The sequence below is a fragment of the Dermochelys coriacea genome, chromosome 7 (genome assembly GCF_009764565.3).
Source record: "Dermochelys coriacea isolate rDerCor1 chromosome 7, rDerCor1.pri.v4, whole genome shotgun sequence".
In the NCBI taxonomy this organism is placed as follows: Eukaryota; Metazoa; Chordata; order Testudines; family Dermochelyidae; genus Dermochelys; species Dermochelys coriacea.
In genome coordinates, this window is record NC_050074.1 from 108947568 (window position 1) to 108972202 (window position 24635).

Below are 24635 nucleotides of genomic sequence, written 5' to 3' on the forward strand. Positions count from 1 at the left end.
GTGTAACCCTGCTGTATACATAAAAAAACAATACTTCTATATGTAAGGGGACTGTTGCCCCCTTACTAACATTCAGTGGGGGTGTTTTAGTTGCTAGCTCCCAATACTAAAAAGGGGGAAGGGTCAATGGGGAATCAGGACTCTGAGACTGACAGCCCCCAGGAACAATGGGGAAAGGCCAATGCTCCAGGTCAGCCTGAATGACGGGGCGAGCAGACTAATCAGGGAGTCAGGAGGCCAGGGAGGTCCTGTCCTCCGTGTGAGCTGGATTTGTCTGGGTCAGACAGAGTGGGGCCGAGCTAAGGAAAAGCAGGGGCCCAAGCTGAGCTGGGGAACAGAGCTGTGCCAGATCCAGAGGGACCAGAGGCACAGCCCAGAGAGAGCAGACTTGCCCTGGGAGCAGAGCTGCAGCAACCAGAGCCAGAGGGGCCAGAAAAGCAGCCCAGGAAGCAGGTCAGTGCTGGGAGCAGAGTCACAGAAGCAGCCTGCAGAGCAGACCTGTCCTGGGAGCAGAGCTGCAGCAACCAGATCCAGAGGGGCCAAAGAAGCAGCCCAGGGAGCTGGAGGCAGAGCAGCAGCAGTGCTGAGACAGAGTGGTGGAGCTGGGGCTGGAGCAGTCCGGAGTTGGGTGTGGTGAGCAGCTGGGGAGACCGAAGGGGACTCTGGGCAGTGGGCCCAGCACAGGGAGATGCCTCAGCCAAGGGGCTCTGCAGGCCAGGCAGCACAGCCAGGACCTGAGCAGGAGGCCTGGGACTGACAAGGAACAGACTGTGAGCTGCCCTGACATTCCAGAGACACTGTTTGTGATGTTCCCTGCCACAAAGCGGGGTGATGTGTTTCCTTTAACCTTTCCCATTTTTCCTTATTCTTTTTAAAATTAATTGTTGATTAAATAACTTGCATTTGCTTTAACTTGTATGTAGTGGTCAGTGGGTCAGAGAAGTGCCCATTGCAGAGAGAGTACCCCGGAGTGGGGACACCCTTGCCCCTGTCCTAGGTGACCACAGCAGGGTTGGGGGTCGAGCCCTCCAGGAATCCTGGTCCCAGCCTTATTGGGGTTATGAGGACTCTGCCAGACAGGAGAGTGGAAGGGGAGTCCTCTAGGGCAGGGAGGCCACTGGGTAAAGGAAGGGGGAGCGAGGACTCAGATCCTTTCGCTAGCCCATTCACCGGGGTAGTACAGAAGCCAGGAAAGTTCCCCACAATAGCGGGACTATTCCCCCGCTTACATAATTGGCATCACAAACAGGATCCTATCCACAGGGTCCACCCCACTGGTTTTTCTGGTTGCGTTCTGGTAGCACTGTCCAGGCCTGGTCAAGAACCCTACCATGGCTGGAATTGAAGAACTTGGGCCCAGTTTGCTGAACTTCAGCACAGATTGTCAGACCATGCTCAGGCATTACAACAAGCTAGAACAGAACAGAGAGAAGCCTTATCACTGGCTAAGGCGGTAATAGACCAACAGGAAGCAGAAGCTAAGAAACCCCCTATTATTTATGTCCCACAGGAGCGGAAGGTCACGGAGTTTAGTGGCTTCCCGACTAGACCGGGAGACATTACGGTAGAGGAGTGAGTCAAGTCTGTGACGGCAGCTCTGTGTGTGCTCAGAGTACCTGAAGAAGATCATGTGGACTTCATAGAGGAACACCTCAAGGGCCAGGCCAAGGCCACAGTAAAGTTCATGGCAATGGGAGATAAGAAAGATGTGGAAAAGGTGTTTGAATTCCTCCTGGAAGTGTATGGAGATAAGGTACCTATTGGAACCTGACTAAAGGAGTTCTTTGAGCGAAAGTTTCACTGGGCTCCTGCTATCTGGGCATATGCATATGACCTCCAGGAGAGAATGAGCAAAATGGAGCGGCGAGACCCTCAACGAGTTCCAGACCCAGATATGGTTCTGAAAGAGCAGTTAGTGCTGGGGCTCCAGGATGATTCCCTCCGCCGTGAAATGAAAAGGAGGTTTAAGGAAGAGCCCAGTAAGAAGTTTCATGAACTCATGCAGGCTGCCATTATGTGCTCAGAAGAAGAGGAAGCTCCTGTGACAGAGACGGCCAAGCCTAACCCCCGTACACGAAGTGGGGGCCTAGTGAATGCAGCTGTTGGGGAAAAGGCCCTCCCCCAAACACAGTTAACACTGGAAAGTTTAAATGAGGCTTAAAAATTGGCGGTCCAACTGGAGGAGATGATAAAAGTGATGACTGAGTTAATGAAAGAAAAAAAATCCCATTAGTATGTCAAAGTATCCAAGGGCATGGGATCCCAAAGAGTCCCACTAAAGGATGAGCTGGGAAGGTGCATCTGTTACCCTTGTGAAAAGCCAGGGAACAGTCGCCGGGAATGTCCACTGAGAAGGAGAACAGAGTCCCAGGCACTGAAAACCAGTGGGGCACCAGAAGCGAGTGGCCCATCTGCACTAGAAGGCCAAGCAGTGGCAGAAGGATTAGGGGGGAGGGATAGTTCAATGGTTTGAGCATTGGCCTGCTAAACCTAGGGTTGTGAGTTCAATCCTTGAGGGCGCCATTTAGGGGTCTGGGGCAAAAATTGGGGATTGGTCCTGCTTTGAGCAGGGGGTTGGACTAGATGATCTCCTGAGGTCCCTTCCAACCCTGATATTCTATGATTAGAGGCTCTATGATTAGGCCTCTCATTGGTGGAAAATCACTCTGCACACAGTGTTGAAAGGAATGTGGGCAATGCCAGCATATCTAGTGACTTCTGTAAGCGAGCATTTGGAAACTGTCTAACTGCTGAAGTATGTATAGCGGGGTGAAGACCAGATGTTTGTTAGATACTGGCTCAGAAGTCACCACCATTACTGAGTCGCATTTTCAACAATATTTGAAAGACAAGGAACTGACCATGCACAGCACATAGTTTGTACGTCTAACAGCAGTTAATGGACTGGCAATTCCAGTGATGGGGATGCCTCGAAGCAGACATAGACTACATGGGCCAGACACTGCCAGGGAAATGCATCTTCATCCTGAAAGACAAAGACTCTGAAGAGAGCCATATGGAAAAAGGAGTCCCAGGGATTCTAGGGATGAACATCATTAGTGAGCTGAAGGAGCTACCGTTGCCAGAAGAAGGAACCAGGAGGATGAACCGTCATGGACACTCTAAGAAGAATGCTGTGCTGAGTAGAGTACTGGCTCGAGCACAGAGACAAAACCATGCATTGGGCCCCGCCAGGCAGATTGGAAATGTTAAAGTGGGCAGAAAATAGACGACTGTTATTCCTCCTCGGAGAGGGAAGTTCCTTGACAAACACTGCTGTGTATCAGTAAATACCAATAGATATCGAGCTCTTGTAGAGCCTACATCTGGGGTAAACCTACCTAATGGACTTCAGTCAGCCAATGTACTGACTAGTGCCATCAAAGGAAGAGTACCAGTGAGTCTTCTAAACTCAAGCGTGAAGGCTATGGAGTTGCAGCCTGAGGAGGTGATCCATCAGGTGAAGGTAACATCTGGGGAGAGGGGAGAACAAGTTACCTTTCCTTGGAAAGATGTGGTAGGAGACTGCCAGTTCCAGTTCAAGCAGCATGCCAAGGGCTGATTCCTGCACAGGTGGCTAACTTAAGGGTGTAGCCAGAGAAGCATCAAGAAGCCTTTTCAAAAGATGAGGTGACCAATTTTGATGACTGGGTCAAAGGTGTCCGCGACAGACCAAAGACAGCCAGCGAAGTTGCTCTCAGTACAACTAAAGACACAGCCCAAAGTAGGAAAAGGACTTATCATCGCAAGTCCAGTGGGGCTCTCATCAGACCTGGTGACAGTGTACCAGTTCGTAGCCACAGACGCCAGAGACATAATAAAATACAGGGCAAATGGGAGCCAAAAATGCACTCTGATTGAAATGGAATTTAATGTGATTAAAAAAATAGGCATTGTATAGTCTCCATAATGAGATTGCCTCTGTTCAGAGCTTAAGTTGGAAGGTATTAAAACTGTTCAATTAATCAATTAAATTATAAACAGTCCTTAGAGATCATTAAAGGGGAACAGTGTCAAGTGAGTTATACTCTGGATTTAGATTATGTAAAAAGAGGTTTTAGAAAATAAATTAATATAATACTTCGGGGGTTTTAAGTGAAAACAGTGTTTTCTGAGGTTCAGGTATATGTATTGGAGCTGGTTGGGAAATAATATTTTTTCCCTATGAAAATAGTTGCTGCAAACTGAAACATTTTCAAGTTTTTAATTTTTTTTTTACCAGACCGCTTCCCCTCATTTGATATAAATTTTTAACAGTGAAAGTAATTAATCATTAGAACAATTTTCTATTGCTTGTGATTTAATTCTCCATCAATGGCAATTTTTAAATCAAGATTGAATGTTTTTCTAAAAAATATGCTCAAGGGGAAATTCTATGGTCTGTGTTATACAGGAGGTCAGATTAGGTGATCACAATGGTCCTCTAGGCCCTGGAATCTGGGAATATATGAATCTAATGTTACTCACATAATTAACTTGTAATTTCTTTATTTTTAAAAATAATCAAAGTCACTGTGTCCAAACAGTATAGAAACACTTCTACGAGTGCCCTGCAAGGCCAGAAAATCAGATGGAGCTCTTGACTGCAAGAGAATATCTAAGCATCTTTGGTGTTGATACAGATGAATAAAATTAACATGTAAGTGCTATTGATCATTGTAGATAAGAATTGGCTATGTTTCGGATGGAGCCAAATTTAAGGGGCCCAATTGCTTTTTGGATCCACTTAAATTGGTAAGGCCAGCTCTAAGTGCCCCGTCGGTAGTGCTGAGGTTCTAAAATGACACTGTGTCTAGAGTATGCATGTCTGGTGGTCAGGCACTACAATGAAAATAGCCAGTTGATGGAGTCCTCTATCTTGTGCTTAAATTTACTGTTGCCTGCACATATCTCCAGTGAAGACTCCAGCCCCATGGACTGAAGGCAACCACTTTACCAAGTGAGCCAAAATGGAGGCTAGACTGCAAGGTGGTTAGATCAGTACACTGTGGTGAAAGTTACCCTTTGTAAATACCTTACACTTTGAAATGGTCCCAAACCAGAACTTGGAATTATTATTATTTATATTACATTATAAGTATCTCAACTGTGGTAGGTACTATGCAGACATAATAAATACAAACACTTTTAGAAATTCAGGCAGTTTGGATCAAAATCCCCAGATTCAATCTGTCCCTGAGGATCTTGTCCTGGGCCTATGGAAAACTAGAAAAAAGGGGTCCGTCTTTCAGTTCTGGGAACTGATTGAGTGTTCAGATCAGTGAACATGAATACTGGTGTCTATGATATATAGGGGGTCAGAGTAAGTGATCCAGTGGTCCCTTCTGGCTTTAAATTTTATGACTCGATATAGAGTCCCAGTAATTTCAGTAGGGTTCCATGGGGCGTAAGGTTTATCCATACAAATGTGTACATCCATCTGAAACAACATTTGGAAAGCTGTTCTCCTAGACTGCAAGCCAAATTACTGGAGATCTCATGAGACCAGCCTACAAGACTGTGGAACAGAGTACAAACTGACATTTATTTGGGCATAAACTTAATTTGGGCATAAGTGGGGTAAAAAACCCCACTTCTTCAGATTAATTTATTCCATGCATCTGAAAAAGTGAGGTTTTTACCCACGAAAGCTTATGCCCAAATAAATCTCTCAGTCTTTAAAGTTCCACCAGACTCCTCATTGTTTTTGTGGATACAGACTAACACAGCTACCCCTCTGATAGAGTACAAGCTCTAATTTGGATTCAGACTCTAACACTTGCCTGACCTGGATTAAATCACCTCCATCTTGGCCTGTCCCTACTTATGGTTCCTGCATGCTCATGGTGGTGGTGGAGGATTCCCCATCTTGGAGGCACTGGAATATCTCTGAACTGATTCATCCCAATGCCAGTGTATATTATTTGAAATGTACTGCTGAATATTTTATACACATAACTGAGCTCATTTTTACAAGTAAGTTCTTTGTCCATCTATTGGGTGTTAAATATTTAATCACATTATCTGAAACAAAGCAAAAGTCTATTTTAAGATGACACAGAGTTCAGGTTAACCTCAGGCTGAAGAAATTCAGAAAGCCGCCTAGGTTTTCAGACTTGTGCATTTTTTAACTGCAGATTTCCCATTAGCTTTAATGGGAGTTTTGTGATGTAACCTTCCTTTTTCCCCCCTTCCCAGGCCTTCAGAGTCAATTTGCAAATGGAAGGCTTTAAGTAAAATATTATTCACTCCTTAATAAAAAGGTAATAAAAGGCTTAAGGTACGTAACTTAATACTACATATTTCATAAGAATAAGGCAATGAAGATCAAATAAAGGGGATGTTAAAACTCTGATTAGATCCAGCTACAATATTTCACATCACAAATTTGATAGGCAATTTGCATTTTTTCCTCATAAAATAATTAAGGATTTGCAGAGACTGACTTTTGAGGATAGATTAAAAACATCTATTGCTTGAGTAAATGGTGACCAAGGAGAAGGGAAAATGCAGTTGTCTTCATCTATCTGAGATGAGAAGAGAACAAAAGTTGAGGTCAATGGAAAAATTAGGGGAAGAAATAGCCACAATAATACAAGGGATTACTTGGGTGAACTAGGAGTAATTGGGTGAAATAAAACACCAATAAATTTAAGATAAACATTAGGAAAAAATTCCTAAACAGTAGAATTTTTCAGGCTGTAGAGCAGTCTCCCACAGAAAGTAGTGGCACCTCCATACTGGTAAAGAGATGGATTATATTGGATAGTTTAAGTATTTTCCATCTCTTAATTCCTATTATATTCTATAAAATGTATTTCTTCTTCAATTTTTTAATAGCCTGCAATTTGTAGGTACATCCATCTGCTTTGTGCAAAGGTCCACATTTGCAAGTCCAAAAGAGATGATTGTATATGATGTAACTGCCTGTTTATGGGCACAAGGAGGCAAAATTATCCATTTAGTATGGGCAGTTTGGGGTTTTTGCCCCAGCACAGGAACATACTTATGCACCCAATAAATACTACAGGTGCTCATTGAACGCCATTGAAAAACTGGCATTTGGAGTCTTATGTGCTTTTTTCATTGTTGAGTATATTCTTGTATATTATGGTAGTTTTTGTTTACTTTTAACCAACCATAATAACCTGAGACAATCTTGACCAGATTCTGAGTTGGTGCAAATCATCATAGCTCCATCAAACTCAATAGAGCTATGCTAACTTTCTTCAGTTGAGGACTTGGCCCATTATTTACAATACCCTCCCACCTGAGAGTACCTTTGCCAGTCATGAAATCAGACAGGTAGATATAAGGATTCTGGGCTGTACTTATAATTATAATCCTTATAATATTGTAATTATCCTTATATTAGTTCTAGTTTTTCGATGCAATTGATTTTTGTATTTACTGCAACAGGAAACTGCTAGTAATCAGCAACATAACTTATTTGTGCCTTAAAACATATTCATTCTGTTAGTACAGACTTCTTATAGGCAGGAAAAGAATACATTTTCTTTATTTAGAAATGTGCACACATGCCTGTGGTTAGAATTCAGTCACTTTTAAGAAGCAGTATGGAGACAACAATATTTGGACAACAGATTCCTTTGTTAAACATTACAAAACCTTTTTTTGGTAAGGCTTTTACATCAACGTCTCCCCATCTAATTTATTATAAAAGCACACAGCCTCATAATTATCATGACTACCTAGGGTGACAGTTATACCCTAATTGCAACTTAATTAAACCTCGTATAAGTGCGGCCCTGTGTGAAACTGATTATCCTAATGATCAACTAATGTTCAGACTAATCCAAAACACAGTTTCACACTTTTGTGTGTTCACCATGCTTCTGTTATCACTATTACAGTTCCTAGTAAGTTAATACCTTCCTAAGTATTATCAAAATCATATAAAATGGCTCCTAGTAAATATTCCTCCTTCTTGTTGCTGCTTTAAAAACAATTAATAACCAAATTAACACTTTTAAAAGATATGAATATGGGATTCTGCTGATCGCTCTATTCTGTGAGATGAGCTTATTGAGGTAATATAATTGCTTTTTAAGCTTAATGAGATTAGTAACAATATTTCCATTCCCTTCAGTGAGAGCCAGACCACAGTCCATAGTGTGATAGCCCAAAATCTTTTGGCAGTAAATATCCCCCCAGGATTTTGTGTGTCTGAGTTCAGTTCTGCTGCTGCTGTATTTGAAACCTAGATTCCAAATTGCCTGGTATTTTACCCAGCTCAGAGCTGCCTTTGAACTTCCACCAATGTTCCATTCTTGACCTGCCAACAGGTGCTTCTGTTGAACAACAGAAAACATATCTTCTCCCAGTTCCATACCACCTGCAGAGCTTCCCCACCCCCCACCCACTCCCATTCATCTCTCTCTTTCAGTAAGGGAGAATCCAAGATTGGGAAAAAGTCTGATTCAGGACAGCAGCCGGCAGTTGCCAGTTTAGCAACAAGTAGAATAATGAGCTTCAGCACCCTACTCCAAGCTCCATAATAATCAAAAAGAATAAATTCTGCCTATTGTTTCGATCTCTCATTTTAGGACAGTTGTGACTGTAAACTGCAGCAGTCAAAAAGAATGAGACAAGAAAGACACCCATTAAGTATTTTATATTCAGAATGTACTTCATGAAGTGTTACACTATGTACATTAGCAATCAGTTGCATATAAACAGTTGATATAGTGAATATTTTTTCTGTTGGGATTGGTGGTTTGCTTGGCTCTGATTATTCAGCTTCCTCTATATATGTGGCTGCAAAGTTCTGAGCATGCAGTCCAGTCTTATTCATAGTGCAATGGGGGTAACGTGTCTTCTTTGCTTGACTACCCCAGTAACAATATTAAGGATAACTTGTAACATGGTTGGACTGGCTGATTGGAGATTTTCTCACAACTCTCTTTTGTACCTAATAACTGAGGGGACAATTAGACAGTTTCAGTCAATAAGGACATTTTTCAGTTTGTTTGTTGCAAATGAGATTAATGAGCTTGTCTTTCCTGCAGTTGTTGCCTTGTTGCAGATTCTTTCCCTTCATTTCCTTATTGACAAGCATAGTGATGGTGCCCATTAAGGTTCCCCATAATTGCCAGATAATGCAAACACTTTTTTGTGATCAGATGAAAGTTAGCCCTGTGGATTGGCAGTATACAATTCCCTGCTACCACTGTAGTATATTCGCTTTTCTGAGACTGTTGGGATCTGATGTTTTGTAATCCAGCTGAGTGATTTTACTCTCTTAGGACTGTTTCCAAATCATACTATTTAATTCCATTACTTCATTCTTGCTCAGTATTTAAAGCTGTCTATTTAGTTGATCAGATTGATTGATTGATTAAAAGACTGTTCTAGAAGACTGTAGTATGTGGCTATGTGAGGACATTGGTTAAAGGTATATTAGAAGAATGCATTTGCCTACTAGTAAGTCTTCGGTGATTATGCAGAGTGGCTAATTCTCCACTAATTTGATAGAGGATATAAATAGAATGGAATATAAATATATTAAATGGTGTAGAATGTACACTTCTTTAAAACAGCTTGCATTGCAAGGCGAAGGCCTATTTATCGCCTCCACAGAAAAAAGTCCAGACACTGATATGTGGTCCCACAAAAGCATTTAGAAAACTATCCCAGACACACTCACTGATAATTGTTGTCTCCTTTGTCTGTAATAACAGGGGATGAGGACATGATATCTCATTTCTGGGTTTATTCCAAGACACCTGACATCTTATGGTAATAGAGAGCCATTCATCCAGAAGCAAGTGAAACTGTTAAGTAATATATAATATACAGGGATCACTTCACACAGCACCAAACTGCAGCCATGTGTGAGATACAACGTGAAGTGGGCTGTAGCCCACGAAAGCTTATGCTCAAATAAATTTGTTAGTCTCTAAGGTGCCACAAGTACTCCTGTTCTTTTAACATATTAGCTGTTTACCAGAGCACAGCAATACTACATAATAGGCTAAGACAGGACATGACCAAGAATACCATATCCAGCTGAAACTATAGAAGAATTTAGGGTGGTCTAATGTCACTACCCAAGTGGGAATTTGGCCAGGGTAGATAAGTTTTAACCTACAAAAAAGTGTTATGGGATATTTCATAACCCAAAGTAATCAGACTTTTACGTTGATATCTCATCTACATGAATTAAAAGCTATCAATTTAAAGCATACTAATAGCATGATTTTTGCATAGGTTCAGAGCTGAGTTAGATGGAAGAATGACATCTGCTCTATTTAAATCTCCAGCATCTCCTGTAGCATTTCCTTAAAGTTAATCCATCTAATTACTAGCTGAGCCAGATTCTGATTAGTTTCCAAGAGCTAGCAGAACTGTAGCATTGGGTATGAAATGTACAGGTATATCTATTTTTCTGAGTTATTTCTTCTACTTCTCAAGGAAAATATTGCAAATGTAAGAGCTGGAGGTTATACTCCAATCCAGCAAGTCCTCTGTATATGGAACTAAAAAGAAAAGGAGTACTTGTGGCACCTTAGAGACTAACAAATTTATTAGAGCATAAGCTTTCGTGAGCTACAGCTCACTTCAGCTGTAGCTCACGAAAGCTTATGCTCTAATAAATTTGTTAGTCTCTAAGGTGCCACAAGTACTCCTTTTCTTTTTGCGAATACAGACTAACACGGCTGCTACTCTGAAACCTGTATATGGAACTGCCATTGACATTGTTGGCTGTTCAATGCATGGAAGGCTTGCTGTGCCAGGTCTTGGGATCTTGTTTGTATAGTAGCTGCAGGGCTGAGTATACGTGTGTGTGTGTGTGTGTGTGTGTGAGAGAGAGAGAGAGAGAGAGAGAGTAATGTAACAGATACCTTGTATGCCACTATTTATCTTCTGAAAGGAAGCAAAACAACTATGGCTACTATCACTAACCTTTCCCATTAAATCAACCCATAACCTTAGAAACATACATGCATGGTTGTATCCATGGAACCAAACTGAGAATTTTTTCCATATTACATGGAAAATACCATTTAACTATAATAAGAATGGGTTCCTTCAACTGAAAATGTTTGGCTTACATTTAGGATGGAAAGAAAAAAGCAAGACCCATTCTCTTTATCATCTTAATTTGGTATGCAGGTGTTCATAGACCTTTTTAGCTATGAATGTTATGGATGTTTCTGTATCATAAATGTGTGTTTGCAAAACAATCTGGTATGTCAATCTAAAAAAGAACAAATTTGATAGAACATTCCCATTCAGAAAGACACTTGCTTAACACTGCTAGGTTTGAGTGGATCATGTTTTACACAAAAACATAAATATAAATAATAAACCTATTGAAAACATTAAGCAACTCTGCTCTTTTTCTAGGCAATTCTAGTAAACTTGAACCAACTTTCCTATGGAATTGGTCAAGAGCAAATGCATTTCGTGATCAGGAAACCTCTCTGAACAACTTTTCTCAAGCTCTCTGTGCAAAATATTGAAATTGGCTCCTAAATCTCCAACTGTATTGCAGTAAATTGAAATAATTTACTAGACTAATGTCTTTTGAAACTGAGAATGGCCTCCTTTATGAGATTCTGAATAAGGTAGGTAGTCAGTGGCTAGTGCATGTGGACTGCACGCATAAGACCATGAGGGGGCTATCCTCAGTTGTCATCGCACTAACCCCTGCTGCTTCACTTGGCTTCCAAGTGAAGGAACCCTTCAGTCTTTGGCATGTTATTTACAGCTTTTCTTGCCTATTGCATTCATGGATCACATTTAAAATAGTTGTTTGGGTCAAATGCAGAGGCCACTTTGACTGCAAATTATAACTATGAACTGATTTAGATTAATAGATTTTAATGTAGGCCAAAAGGAACCACTATGATTACCTAGTTTGACCTTCTGCATAACACAGACCATAGAATTTCACTCACTAATCTCTGCAATGGAGGCAATTGTTCTTGTTAGAATGGATGACATCAAGCCAGTAACTTGAGGCTGAAGTAGAGCATATCTTTTAGAAAGGCAGCCAATCTTGATATACATACTTCAAATCATGATGAATTGACCACTGTGATATCCCCCAGTGTGCAATCCTGTAACCCTGAGTTCCTGACATTGCTTTGTTGTTGTAGCTCCCAACCTGGGCCACTCAAAAACAGCCCATCAGCATGCAGGTTACACCTGAATGTCTGTGTATAACTACACCTCTGACCCCCACAGCCTGTCAGCAACACTCCAGTCACATTCTGGCTTCCACCAGCCTGGGTTACTATGTGCAGGATGGCCCCAATGCACTCCCAATCCCTAATTTTCCCCAAAACTTGTGTTCTGCACTATCCTGCTCTCTCCTGGGCAATTTAGATATTAAATATCTGTTGCCCCTGTAAGGAGTCAACAAGCAACAGTCTGCAACTTTAACTGGAGTTACTCAAACAGTTCAGTTTAGACACAACACTGAATTATTTTGATTAAAAAATAAAACAAGTGTATTTAAATACAAAAAGATTTTAAGTGAGTACCAGTACAAGGCATTAAAGTCAGAAATAGTTACAAAAGAAATAAACATAACACTTTCTAGTAGCTAAAACTTAACAAGCTAGACTTTGTTCAAGGTAAAATCATTACCTCATGTTCCCAGCAACAGGGCCCACCAAATTCTCAGGTCAGAATCCCCCCCCAAAAGTCAAAGGGCTGGCTCCTTTGTCATCTTAGGTGAAAGAAAGAAAGAGAGAGAGAGAGAGAGAGAGAGAGAGAGACAGAAAGATTGGGAGAGATAACTTAGGGTGTTTTTGTCCCTCACTTTTATAGTCCAGTCACCCTTTGAAATGCATTTTCCTTAGAGTTACCCCTAGATAAAGTTCATTCAAGCTGTGTGGATAGGTGCATGGAGTCTTATGGTTAAAGAGGTTACATACTGTTTGCTAAAATGCAGATCAATTTGTTCCTGCCCCCTTTTGTTACCAAAGAATGGCCACTTAACAGGTAATTGCCAATCAACTTTGATGGCACCTAGCTAGAGGTGTCAGCTTTTCTTTTATCTTTGAGACACCAGTTTACCCACTACCTAGACTTGTCTGATAAACACATTGTAGTCATAATTTCAGCTTATGTTCATAACTCTTAATACATATTTCATACATTCAGTGTGTTAGTTTTTAAATGATACCTCAAAAAGATTATTACAATAATGTGTAAGGTGTGAATAAATGGAGTGCTTTTGGTCACACCCTCATTGTTTTCAGTTTGATTTTTCTAATTTAAACTTCTACCCATTGGCTCCTGTTATGTCTTTTTCTACTAGATAAAGATCCTTTTAGTATTAGAGATATCTTCTACATGTGTAAGTACTTTCTAGCACACGATCAAGTTACCTCTTAATCTTCTGAGATACTATGATGATTGGTGCCCTATTGATGCCTAAGAAAGATAAATGTATGTTGGTGAGCATGAGCCAACTTTTCTTTTACATGATCTATGCTCTTTCTGCTGTATTTCCAGACTTTTCTAGATATAATTCAACATAATATCATTTAAGATAGAAGATTCATGGCAGCTTATGTAGGAGAAAAAGCCTTTCATGAACATACTGCTGGCAATCAAGTATATGGTTTGTCAGTATCAGCCAGGAGTTCAAATTTCATAGCTTCTGCCAAAACTGATCTAAGACCATTTGTTGATCAAGAAGTAGAATCTGCATGGGCTTTGGAGATTTGTACGCATTTTATACGGACTGGAACACTGCCTAACTGCAAGGAGTGCTATTGTTATGCCTTTATAGTGCAAAATGTTGTACAGGGGGTTGCTCTTTTGCATCCTAAAGGGTGACATATTTTAATAACATCATTAAGGCTTTGATTGAAAATTAGAACTAATGGCTGTGAATTGTGTACCTATGCCATATAAGAATGTCCCTCTATTGTGTGAAAGTTGCTCAAACCTATGAAATTCTGATGGGAGGAAGGGAGTTTGCAAAATGTTATAATTATCAACTTTGCAGGTTAACTGGAGAAATAGAGCATGCTGCATTCTGTCAAATGTAATATACAAGCTAAAAATAAATTAGAAGTGTATAAATTATTAACAATGTTTCTTTATAAAAGACACTCTGCTAATGAAAAATAGAAATTGCTTGAGTGGGACATCGAAGGCATAACAGTGACTGCTGAGGAAGCTGCAGAAACAAAAACGTTTCTTTGTAGGAATGCTAGACTATGAAACTCTGCTGCCTTGGTTCATAGGGTTATATGTGAAGCTTATTTTGGTGGACTCATAATCCCATGAGCACCCCCTTTGAATCTTGGAACACAGCATAATACTCCATTGAAATACCTGGATTTCACTTGGCATCAGTGAAACACAACAAACCGGCTCAGCTCCTCTTAAAACTGGACTATGTTTGCTTGAAAGTTTATACTGATCCATAGCAAAACATTGGATCCATACACCACTGAACTCTGCTGTTGTTTGAAATCCTCGTTTGGATCCAAATTTTGCAAATGACTCTCATCTTTCTAATGAACTGACTTAAAACCCCAGATCTAGATGTGCCTGAATGATGGGGTATTTAAAACTCTTGACACAAATTTCACAAGTGTTTTGATGACCTATGGATGAATTTTACATTTGTACTGAAAGTCCAAGCCAAGTTTAGAGAATAATGTAAGAAAGGGGTGTGAATTCATTGGCCTCCAGAAGTATAATAAAGTCACCGGAGGAATAAAAAGTGCTGAAAAAATAATACAACGTACACAACTCTTAGAGACAATGAGCCACATTTTTTTGTCTTAGTTATACTAGTTGAAGTCAATGCCTTTAAAATCAATGAGCTTATTTCAGGCATGAATTTGGCTCTCCATGCTTAAAAAATGGAGGGGAAGGGGAAAAAGGCCAATTTGAATTTGTTGTTACTATGAGGTCTGTAGGAACCACTTCTAAGTGAAGAAAAAAAATCTCGCCAGATCCCTCATTTTCTCAACCTAAAGAAAAGTTCCCATTATATCAGCTCACCTCGTAGCACTAGGATCTCAGCACAAGACATTGCTTTTATGAGTACAATTAGGGCTTGTTCCACCCCACTAACCCCCTTCCCCCCATTCTCCTCATTGAATGACTTCAGTAGACACTGGATCCAATATTGTGAACAAACACTAAGCCCATTTCCAAACTAAGGGCTAAAAATAACTGGTTAAAGCTGCATGGACTATCTGGCCACTGACTGATAGACATAAATGTTCTCTGACCTTGTCAGGACACTGGGTAAGTTATGAATGTTGTGCAGAATGAAAACCCCTGCCTAGTGTTCAAGGATGCAGCGAGTGCTCTGTTAGGTGCAGACTGGGATCAGAGATCATGTTAAAAAACAACATAATGTTGCAGGTTTCAGAGAAGCAGCTGTGTTAGTCTGTATTCGCAAAAAGAAAAGGAGTACTTGTGGCACCTTAGAGACTAACAAATTTATTAGAGCATAAGCTTTGGTGAGCTACAGCTCACTTCATCGGATGCCACCAATTTTATCCGATGAGGTGAGCTGTAGCTCACGAAAGCTTATGCTCTAATAAATTTGTTAGTCTATAACGTTGCAAGATCAGAACGCCAAAATATTTTACATGTTGTTTGTTGGTTATGTTAGGCCCATTCCACAAAGATACACAGGATAACTGTTTGGGTCACTCAAAGAAACTGCTGCCTACCAATGCATACATTTGGGATTTACTCTTAGGGAAGCCTCTGTGATTTTGATTTAATTTATACAATTCACTTAGTCTGTCTTCTCTCTGCTTCCTTTCTGGCTGTTCCCTTGCCCCATCAGACTTTGACAAATACATTGGAATGGTTAAGTTTCTGTCCTCTGATGGCAGTCACATTTTATGACACTAGTAAAGTTTGCACATTCCTCTGATTCTGATTTCCACTACAGATAGTCACAGTGAAAAAACCAGCTTAACTGACACATAGATACCCCGCAGCCAAGTGCCCGGGGATCATTATAATAGCTTTCTATCTAAGAAAGGGCAAACCAGTTTGCATATAATAAGGACTGACCCAATCTGAACCAAGTTCTTTGGGGTTTTGAATAAGTTATCTGTTCTTTATTAAAGTTAATGTGTATGCGCTTATAAACTTTCTGGTCTAGGCTTGGAGATGAAGCAGAAGTGCCAAACTACAGCAAGCAAGTTGTTATTAGGGCATTTCCAGCCTGACTTGGAAGGAGAGGAGGCGCAAGACTAAGCACCTGATCTAGAGGCCAGTGAAGTCAATGGAAAGCTGTCCACTGACTTTCTATAGACTTTGGATCAGGCAAAGGAAGAGGGAGTTTGCAATTTCCAGCTCAATTCATGCAAAAGTTTTGGAAATATTTTCCCCAACCCTACACTTTCCGAAGTCGATTGCAAACTTCTCTTGACTTGGTAGTAGAATCAGGTCCTACTGCTTAGTTGAATCCAACTGTTTAGAGTTTGAAGTTTACTCTTTTCTGCTTAAGGAAGCTTTTATTGATTACAAAGTAATAGATACATAAAAACATTGTAAAGAAAATGGTTTGCTGTCATTACAGTCCATCCTCCTGTATGCCAAGGAAAAAGTGATATCTTGTCACCACTTAATTTTACAAATGAAATGAAATGATACTTTCTATCATTTCTAATAAAGAATGAAGAAACAAAGGAGAGAAAAGGAGTTAAAGGAAAAGGAAAAAGTTAGGGGAAAAAAATTGCAAACCAGTGTCCTAGGAAAGCCACACATTTCAAGATGGCATTAGTGACTCACCTTTGGTATATCCTTGGACTTGTAGGGCTTCCCAAGCTTTCAGAGGGATGCAGGAATAAAGCAATTTTCCCTGCATCTCCTCCCTTATTGGTCATTGGTGGCTGAAACTTCTTCTGTTTCTTTCTCATTCTTGGGATGATTAAGCCCAAGTGTTTTAAACTTCCAGCAGTTCATGGTCTTCTAGTCCATGCTCTGTTTGTAATATATTGTTTCAAAGGCTTCCATTTCCATCAAGGCTTTAGTTTAAAATGCTTGTAGTTAATCATACTGTCACTGTTGTCTTTCATCCATTTGATTAGTGAATGCTTCACTAATATCAGCCAATGGGATGCCTTTTGGGCTGGAAAAAGGTTGCCATGGTAATAATCTCTTACACAGACAGCTCATATTTAATACATTATAACTTTGAGCGGGGTACAATGAAGTATAGTACAAATACACATTTCAGTGGATTTAACAAGTAATAAGCAATGCTGTTAGAGGAGACTAATACAGTGTCACATTTAAGGTAAGGTCTGTGGAGTGGATAAATCTGATTATTCAGCCCTTGGAAATCCATCCATAATTTTCTGGTAAATCAATCCTTGCCTCTACTCACAAATAATGAACTACCTGATTTATTAACTTGTAAAAAAATTAAGTATTGTTCATTTGGACCTTGTAGCAATTAATTAGGTCATTTAGGTTATTGTTTTCACTGCGTAGGTGGCATTTTTTCTGCTTGCTGTTTATACCAGTGGACTTGTTCAAGTCGAAATTCCACACCCTGGCTACATTTTCCCTATAAGAGGTTAATCTGTTTTCTGTTAATAAAAGTCTAGATTTATAATGCACAGAATACAACTCTCTGTCTTCCATACTTCATTACTTTCCCCATCAAAACTGAGAGGTCCAACTATTAAAAAAATGAATTGTTGTGCATGGGTGTATTTATTTATTACAATGATTTTACATGACAGTTGAAGTATGTTCAATAAGCCTGATTTAGAAAAAGGAAATAGTGCTCCCTTCATGTTATAGCTCCTCATAATAGCATGATCATAAAAGAAATGGCATCAAAAAGTTTGGCTTAAGTTTATCCCAGGCATCCCACTGTTGTAGCTTATATAATCGACCTGGTCCTCAGATTGGCAGACCTTTGGTGTTGACATTTTTGGAAGACCACATTTCCACAGATTTTACAATGGTAGCTGTGTTAGTCTGTATCAGCAAAAACAATGAGGAGTCCTTGTGGCACCTTAGAGACTAACAAATTTATTTGGGCATAAGCTTTCGTGAGCTACAGCTCACTTCATCGGATGCATGGTGTGGAAAATACAGTAGCAGGTATATATACATAGTACATGAAAAGATAGGAGTTGCCTTACCAGCTGGGGAGTCAGTGCTAATGAGACAATTCAATTAACAGTAGAATACCAAAAGAGGAAAAATCACTTTTGTAGCGGTAATGAGAGTGGCCCATTTCAAACAATTGACAAGAAGATATGAGTAACGGTAGGGGGGAATTAATATGGGGAAATTAGTTTTTGTAATGACCCATATACATACAGGCTACTGTATTTTCCACTCCATACATCTGATGAATTGGGTTTTAGCCCATGAAAGCTTATGCCCAAATAAATTTGTTAGTCACTAAGGTGCCATAAGGACTCCTTGTTATTTCCACAGATGCCACCCAGAAAGTAGCAATAATCCTACTTCTTAGTCCATCTTTCAGAGTAGCAGCCGTGTTAGTCTGTATTTGCAAACAGAAAAGAAGTACTTGTGGCACCTTAGAGACTAACAAATTTATTTGAGCATAAGCTTTTGTGAGCTACAGCTCACTTCATCGGATGCATTCAGTGAATGCACAGTCCACTGTGCCACTTCATGCATCCAATGAAGTGAGCTGTAGCTCACAAAAGCTTATGCTCAAATAAATTTGTTAGTCTCTAAGGTGCCACAAGTACTCCTTTTCTTTTTAGTCCATCTTGTGTATATAGTGTGGGTCGTCTTGCAAATGCTATATAGACATTTATTCACTAATGCCCTCCTTGGGGTAAATTATTATCCTCATTATACAGTGCAGCAAACTGAAATGCAGAGAGGTTTGGAGAAAATATTCAATAGTGGCTGGTGTAAATAGCTCTCAGTTCAATGGCCCTATGGCAATTTACAAAAGTTGAGGATTTGCCTCCTCATGTCTCAAACTGTGAACTAAGAATGAAGGCACAATTAGTGAACAGTTTTCTGTTCTTAACCTGTGTCCAGATTTACCCATCTGTAAAATGGGTGCAATGATTCTTTCCTGCCTCAAAGAGGAATATAAATATTGTTTGTAAAGATATTCAAAACAGATTGCTGTTTACAGTGAGTATAAATATTTATAATATTGTCAATAATTGTTAGATTACCCTCCTGCTCCCCAGGCAAATAAAAAACATACCCCAGTACTTGCTTTCACTCTGACAGAATACAACTGTTTCTTGTTAGTAGGAATAATGACTGCATAGGGGCCTAAGTTCTGTACTCAAAACAACAGTTTGCTGTATAGTAGACTGTGATAGACTGGATCAGTCATAAGTCTGGTTAGGGCATGGTGTGAAGTTACCCCACTCTAGGGGGAACTCAGGGAAAGGCTGTGCTTCAGAGAGACACAAAGATTCTTTCCCAGGCATCTGGCTGTTGGGTCTTGCCCACATGCTCAGAGTCTAACTGATCACCATATTTGGGGTCAGGAAGGAATTTTCCCCTGGGTCTGATTGGCAGAGACCTTGCGTTCAGGGAGGTGGTGCCTTTCTCTGCAGCATGAGGCACATTTAAACCTGCAAGTGACCCTAGTGTATATGGTGGATTCTCTGTAACTTGAAGTCCTTAAATCACAATTTGAGGAATTCAATAACTCAGCCAGAGGTTATGGGTCTGTTACTGGGGTTGGTGGGTAAGGTTCTGTGGCTTGCAATGTGCAGGAGGTCAGAATAAATGATCATGATGGTTCCTTCTGGCCTATAAAGGCTATGAGTCTACAAGGGAGTGGATGGTTCATTTCTGCTCTCCAGCATTCTTCATTTGCTACATGGGCCCGCATATCAGGGCAAGGCAAGGACTCTAACCTTCCCCACCCACTCCACAGTGATTTGCAGGGGTACTCAGACAGAGCAGTGTATATAGACCTGTCCCCAACCACAGAGGCTGCCATTGACCAGGGACCCATTGATCGCTATTAGCCAGGATGGGCAAGGATGATATCCCTAACCTCTGTTTGCCAGAAGCTGGGAATGGGTGACAGGGGATGGATCATGTGATGATTACCTGTTCTGCTCATTGCCTCTTGGACACCTGGCATTGGCCACTGCTTGAAGACAGGATACAGGGCTAGATGAACCTTTGGTCTGACCCAGTATGGCCATTCTTATGTTCTCTTTTCCCCTTGGGCAGGGACACTCTAGTCCTGTGGATTCTGAGTAATTGCTATGTATTACACACAAGGCGCTATAAAATTACAGTTTAATTCAAATAAGGGTTCTAAAATTGCCAAAAAGACAAAAACTTTTCATAGGAAATCCCCAGAATCCCTGATCTCTTACAACAACTTAGATAAGCTGCTCAAAAAGAAAATATTGCTCATTTTAGTTGTCACTACACTCTGCTTGCGTACGAATGTAAAATATGATAAGGCATTGAACTCTGGAAGTGTCTAAAATCAAGAGCATAATCTAATGAATCTACCTATTCAGCCTCAGATACTTCAGCCTGGTCCACATTCCCTTTCAATATTCAGCAAAAAATGATGGACCCACATTCCAACTTCACTTATATTGGTGTAAATAGGAGTGACTGCTTGGAAGTCTGCTAAGACTTACACAGGAGTGACTGAACCCAGAATCCAGCAGAGTTTCCAAGCACTGAAAAATTAAAATGTCTTTTCATCTTCTAATAAGATAATAAAGGAGGAAACGAACAGATAAAACAGACCAGTTTTCCATTTTTCTCAAGTTTCCATTTTTAATTAAGATTTTCACATAATACCAAGACACAAAAACACAGACAATAAAAAAGTGATGATAATGTCATTAAAAATTAAGCAGGCAAGATGAAAGTGCCTTTAAAACTGTAACTGTGTAACGCCTAACACTTAATGAAAAATTCATTTAAATGATTCCAGATAATAAGATGCCTAAATTTAATATTTGATGTCATCAGCTCTTTTAAATATACAGTTCATAAGCATTCAGGGAAGCCAGAGCTAATATGTGCTTGAGAAGTCTCTTTCCAATGCCACAATATAATATTGATGAGTGTGATGTTAGAATGTCTATGAGTTTACTCTTTGCATTCATCTTGCCTCTTACTAAAGATGCATTTCAATTAGGGCTGTCAAGTGATTACAAAAATTAATTGTGATTAATCGCACTGTTAAACAATAATAGAATACTACTTATTTAAATATTTTGGATGTTTTCTACATTTTCAAATATATTGATTTCAACTACAACACAGAATGCAATGTGAATGGTGCTCACTTTTTATATATTTTTGATTACAAGTATTTGCACTGTTAAAAATAAATAGTATTTTACAATTCACCTTATACAAGTACTGCAGTGCAATCTCTTTATCACGAAAGTTGAACTTACAAATGTAGAATTATGTACAAAAAACTGCATTCAAAAATAAAACAATGTAAAATTGTAGAACCTGCAAGTCAACTCAGTCCTACTTCTTGTTCAGCCAATTGCTCAGACGAACAAGTTTGTTTACATTTTACAGGAGACAATTCTGCCCGTTTCTTGTTTACTATGTCATCTGAAAGTGAGAACAGGCATTCACATGGCACTGTTGTAGCCGGCGTCACAAGATATTTACATGCCAGATGTGCTAAAGATTCGTATGTCCCTTCATGCTTCAACCACCATTCCAGGGGACAAACATCCATGCTGATGACAGGTTCTGTTCAATAACAATCCAAAGCAGTACGGCCCAACGTATGTTCATTTTAATTATCTGAGTCAGATGACAGCAGAAAGTTGATTTTCTTTTTTGGTGGTTTGGGTTCTGTATTTTCTGCATTGGAGCATTGCTCTTTTACGGCTTCTGAAAGCATGTTCCACATCCCATCCCAATCAGATTTTGGAAGGTACTTCAGATTCTTAAATCTTGAGTCAAGTGCTATAGCTATCTTTAGAAATCTCAAATTGGTACCTTTGTTGTATTTTGTGAAATCTGCAGTGAAAGTGTTCTTAAAATGAACAACGTGCTGGGTCATCATCCAAGACTGCTATAAAACAGCAGGGGACATACAATTCACCCCCAGGGAGTTCAATCACAAATTTAATTAACACATTATTTTTTTAATGAGTGTCATCAGCTGGAAGCATGTTCTCTGGAATGGTGGCCAAAGCATGAAGGGACATACAAATGTTTAGCATATCTGGCGCATAAATACCTTGCAATGCCAGCTACAAAAGTGCTATGCAAATGCCTGTTCTCACTTTCAGGTGACATTGTAAATAAGAAGAGGGCAGCATTATCTCTTGTAAATGTAAACAAACTTGTGTGTCTTAGCGATTGGCTGAACAAGAAGTAGGACTGAGTGGACTTCTAGTCTCTGAAGATTTACATTGTTTTATTTTTGAGTGCAGTTATGTAACAACAAAAAATCTACATTTGTAAGTTCCATTTTCATGACAAAGAGATTGCACTAGAGTACTTGTATAAGTACTCTAGAAAAATACTATTTCTTTTGTTTATCATTTTAGTGTAAATATTTGTAATAAAAGTAATATAAACTTTGATTTCAATTACAACACAAACTACAATATATATGGAAATGTAGAAAAACATTCAAAATATTTAATAAATTTCAATTGGTATTCTATTGTTCAACAGCAATTAAAACTGCAATTAATTGCAATAAATTTTTTGAGTTAATAGCATGAGATAACTGTGATTAATTGACAGCCATAATTTCAATCTAATTTTGCTACCACATTCTTGTAATTTTTTTTGGTGTGAAGTAACATCTTTATTTTCTTGGCATAGGTATATTCTGAAGGCTACAGCTCTCCACCTTAGAAATTGTTCTAGTCAGAGACTTAGGCAGTGAACAAGCTTTTATTGGGAATAGGTTTAGCAGCTAAAAAGAACTGCATTATAACTAGCAATGGGCATTTCTCCCAAGACCTAATTGGTTTTACATTTGGTTAAACAGGGCTTGTCAGTCTATTATAATAGCACAACCTGTAACAATATGATTCTAATGAATTTCCTGGCACCATGTTACTGTCACCTGAAAAGGCTTAAAAATGTGATTAATTTACTTCTTTATCTTGGCAAAAATCCTACTTAAAATGAGAAGTTGAGCTCAGATACTATAATGATATGCAGTTATATAACCATCTAGATAGTAGATTATTAGTGTAGTACCTAGGATTCCCATCATGCTCAATGCTGTACAAACACACAGTGTAAAGGACAGTCCCTACTTTGAAGGATTTAAAATCTAGAGAAGACTAGGGTAAGATGAGAAAGGAAACATTTTTACTAGATACAGCATTTTCATGTCTTTTGTTCGAGATTTTAGAGAATAGCAAAACTACTTTGGGTCATTTTTTAACATTTGTATGTGCATTAAAAAGAAATTCCATCAATTGGTCTGTTCCCAAAATGACTACACAACCTACACATTTTCCATGTAGAAAAGTGTATGCGATTGTTCCAGAGCTGAATATTGATGTGAATAATTGATAATAATTTCTGTACAAATGGGACATCTTTTCTTGACTTAACCACATTGCATCTTCAGGGAATCTTGTAATCGTCATGCTTTATTTGGGCCATGGACTATCGCAGAAACTTGGTGGAATGAGGATAATCAACGGGACACAGTAATACCAGGGTACAAAATATATTGGAAGGACAGAATAGGTTGTGCTGGTGGGGCAGTGGCACTATATGTGAAAGAAAGTGAAGAATCAAATGAAGTAAAAATCTTAAATGAACCAAACTACCATAGAATCTCTATGGATAGTAATTCCATGCTCTAATAATAAGAATATAACAGTAGGGATATATTACCTATCACCTAACCAGGATGGTGATAGTGACTGTGAAATGCTCAGGGAGATTAGTCAGGCTATAAAAATAAAAATCTCAATAATAATGGGGGATTTCAACCATCCCCGTATTGATTGGGTATATGTCACCTCAGGACAGGAGGCAAAGATAAAGTTTCTTGACACCTTAAATGACTGCTTCTTGGAGCAGCTAGTCCTGGAACCCACAAGAGGAGAGGCAATTCTTGATTTAGTCAAGAGCACAGGATCTGGTCCAAGAGGTGAATAGTGACTGCTTGGTAATAGTGACCATAATATAATTAAATTTAACATCCCTGTGGTGCGAAAAACATCACAGAAGCCCAACACTGTAGCATTTAATTTCAGAAAGGAGAACTACACAAAAATGAGGAAGTTAGTGAAACACAAATTAAAAGATACACCACCAAAAGTAAAATCTCTGCAAGCTGCATGGAAATTTTTTAAAGACACCATAATAGAGGGTCAACTTAACTGTATATCCCAAATTAAAAAACATGGTAAGAGAACCAAAAAAGTGCCACCATGGCTAAACAACAAAGTAAAAGAAGCAGCAAGAGACAAAAAGGCATCCTTTAAAAAGTGGAAGTTAAATCCTAGGAAGGAAAATAGAAAGGAGCATAAACTTTGGCAAATGAAGAGTAAAAATACAATTAGGAAGGCCAAAAATGAAATTGAAGAACAGCTAGCCAAATACTCAAAAAGTAATAGCAAAAAAACTTTTAAGTACATCAGAAGCAGGAAGCCTGCTAAACAACCCGTGGGGCCACTGGATGATCGAGATGCTAAAGAAGCACGAAAGGACAATAAGGCCATTGTGGAGAA

At 39.4% G+C, this 24635-nt stretch overlaps 1 long non-coding RNA gene across 1 annotated transcript; it reads right to left on the minus strand.

Annotated features, from left to right (window-relative positions):
* Nucleotides 1-487: 487 nt before the first annotated feature.
* On the minus strand, nucleotides 488-21920 carry LOC122461019. Its single transcript, XR_006282701.1, has 3 exons — nucleotides 21702-21920; nucleotides 13629-13632; nucleotides 488-498 (listed from the first exon to the last, which is right to left on the minus strand). It is a non-coding gene; the product is annotated as an uncharacterized LOC122461019 (long non-coding RNA).
* Nucleotides 21921-24635: the final 2715 nt, after the last annotated feature.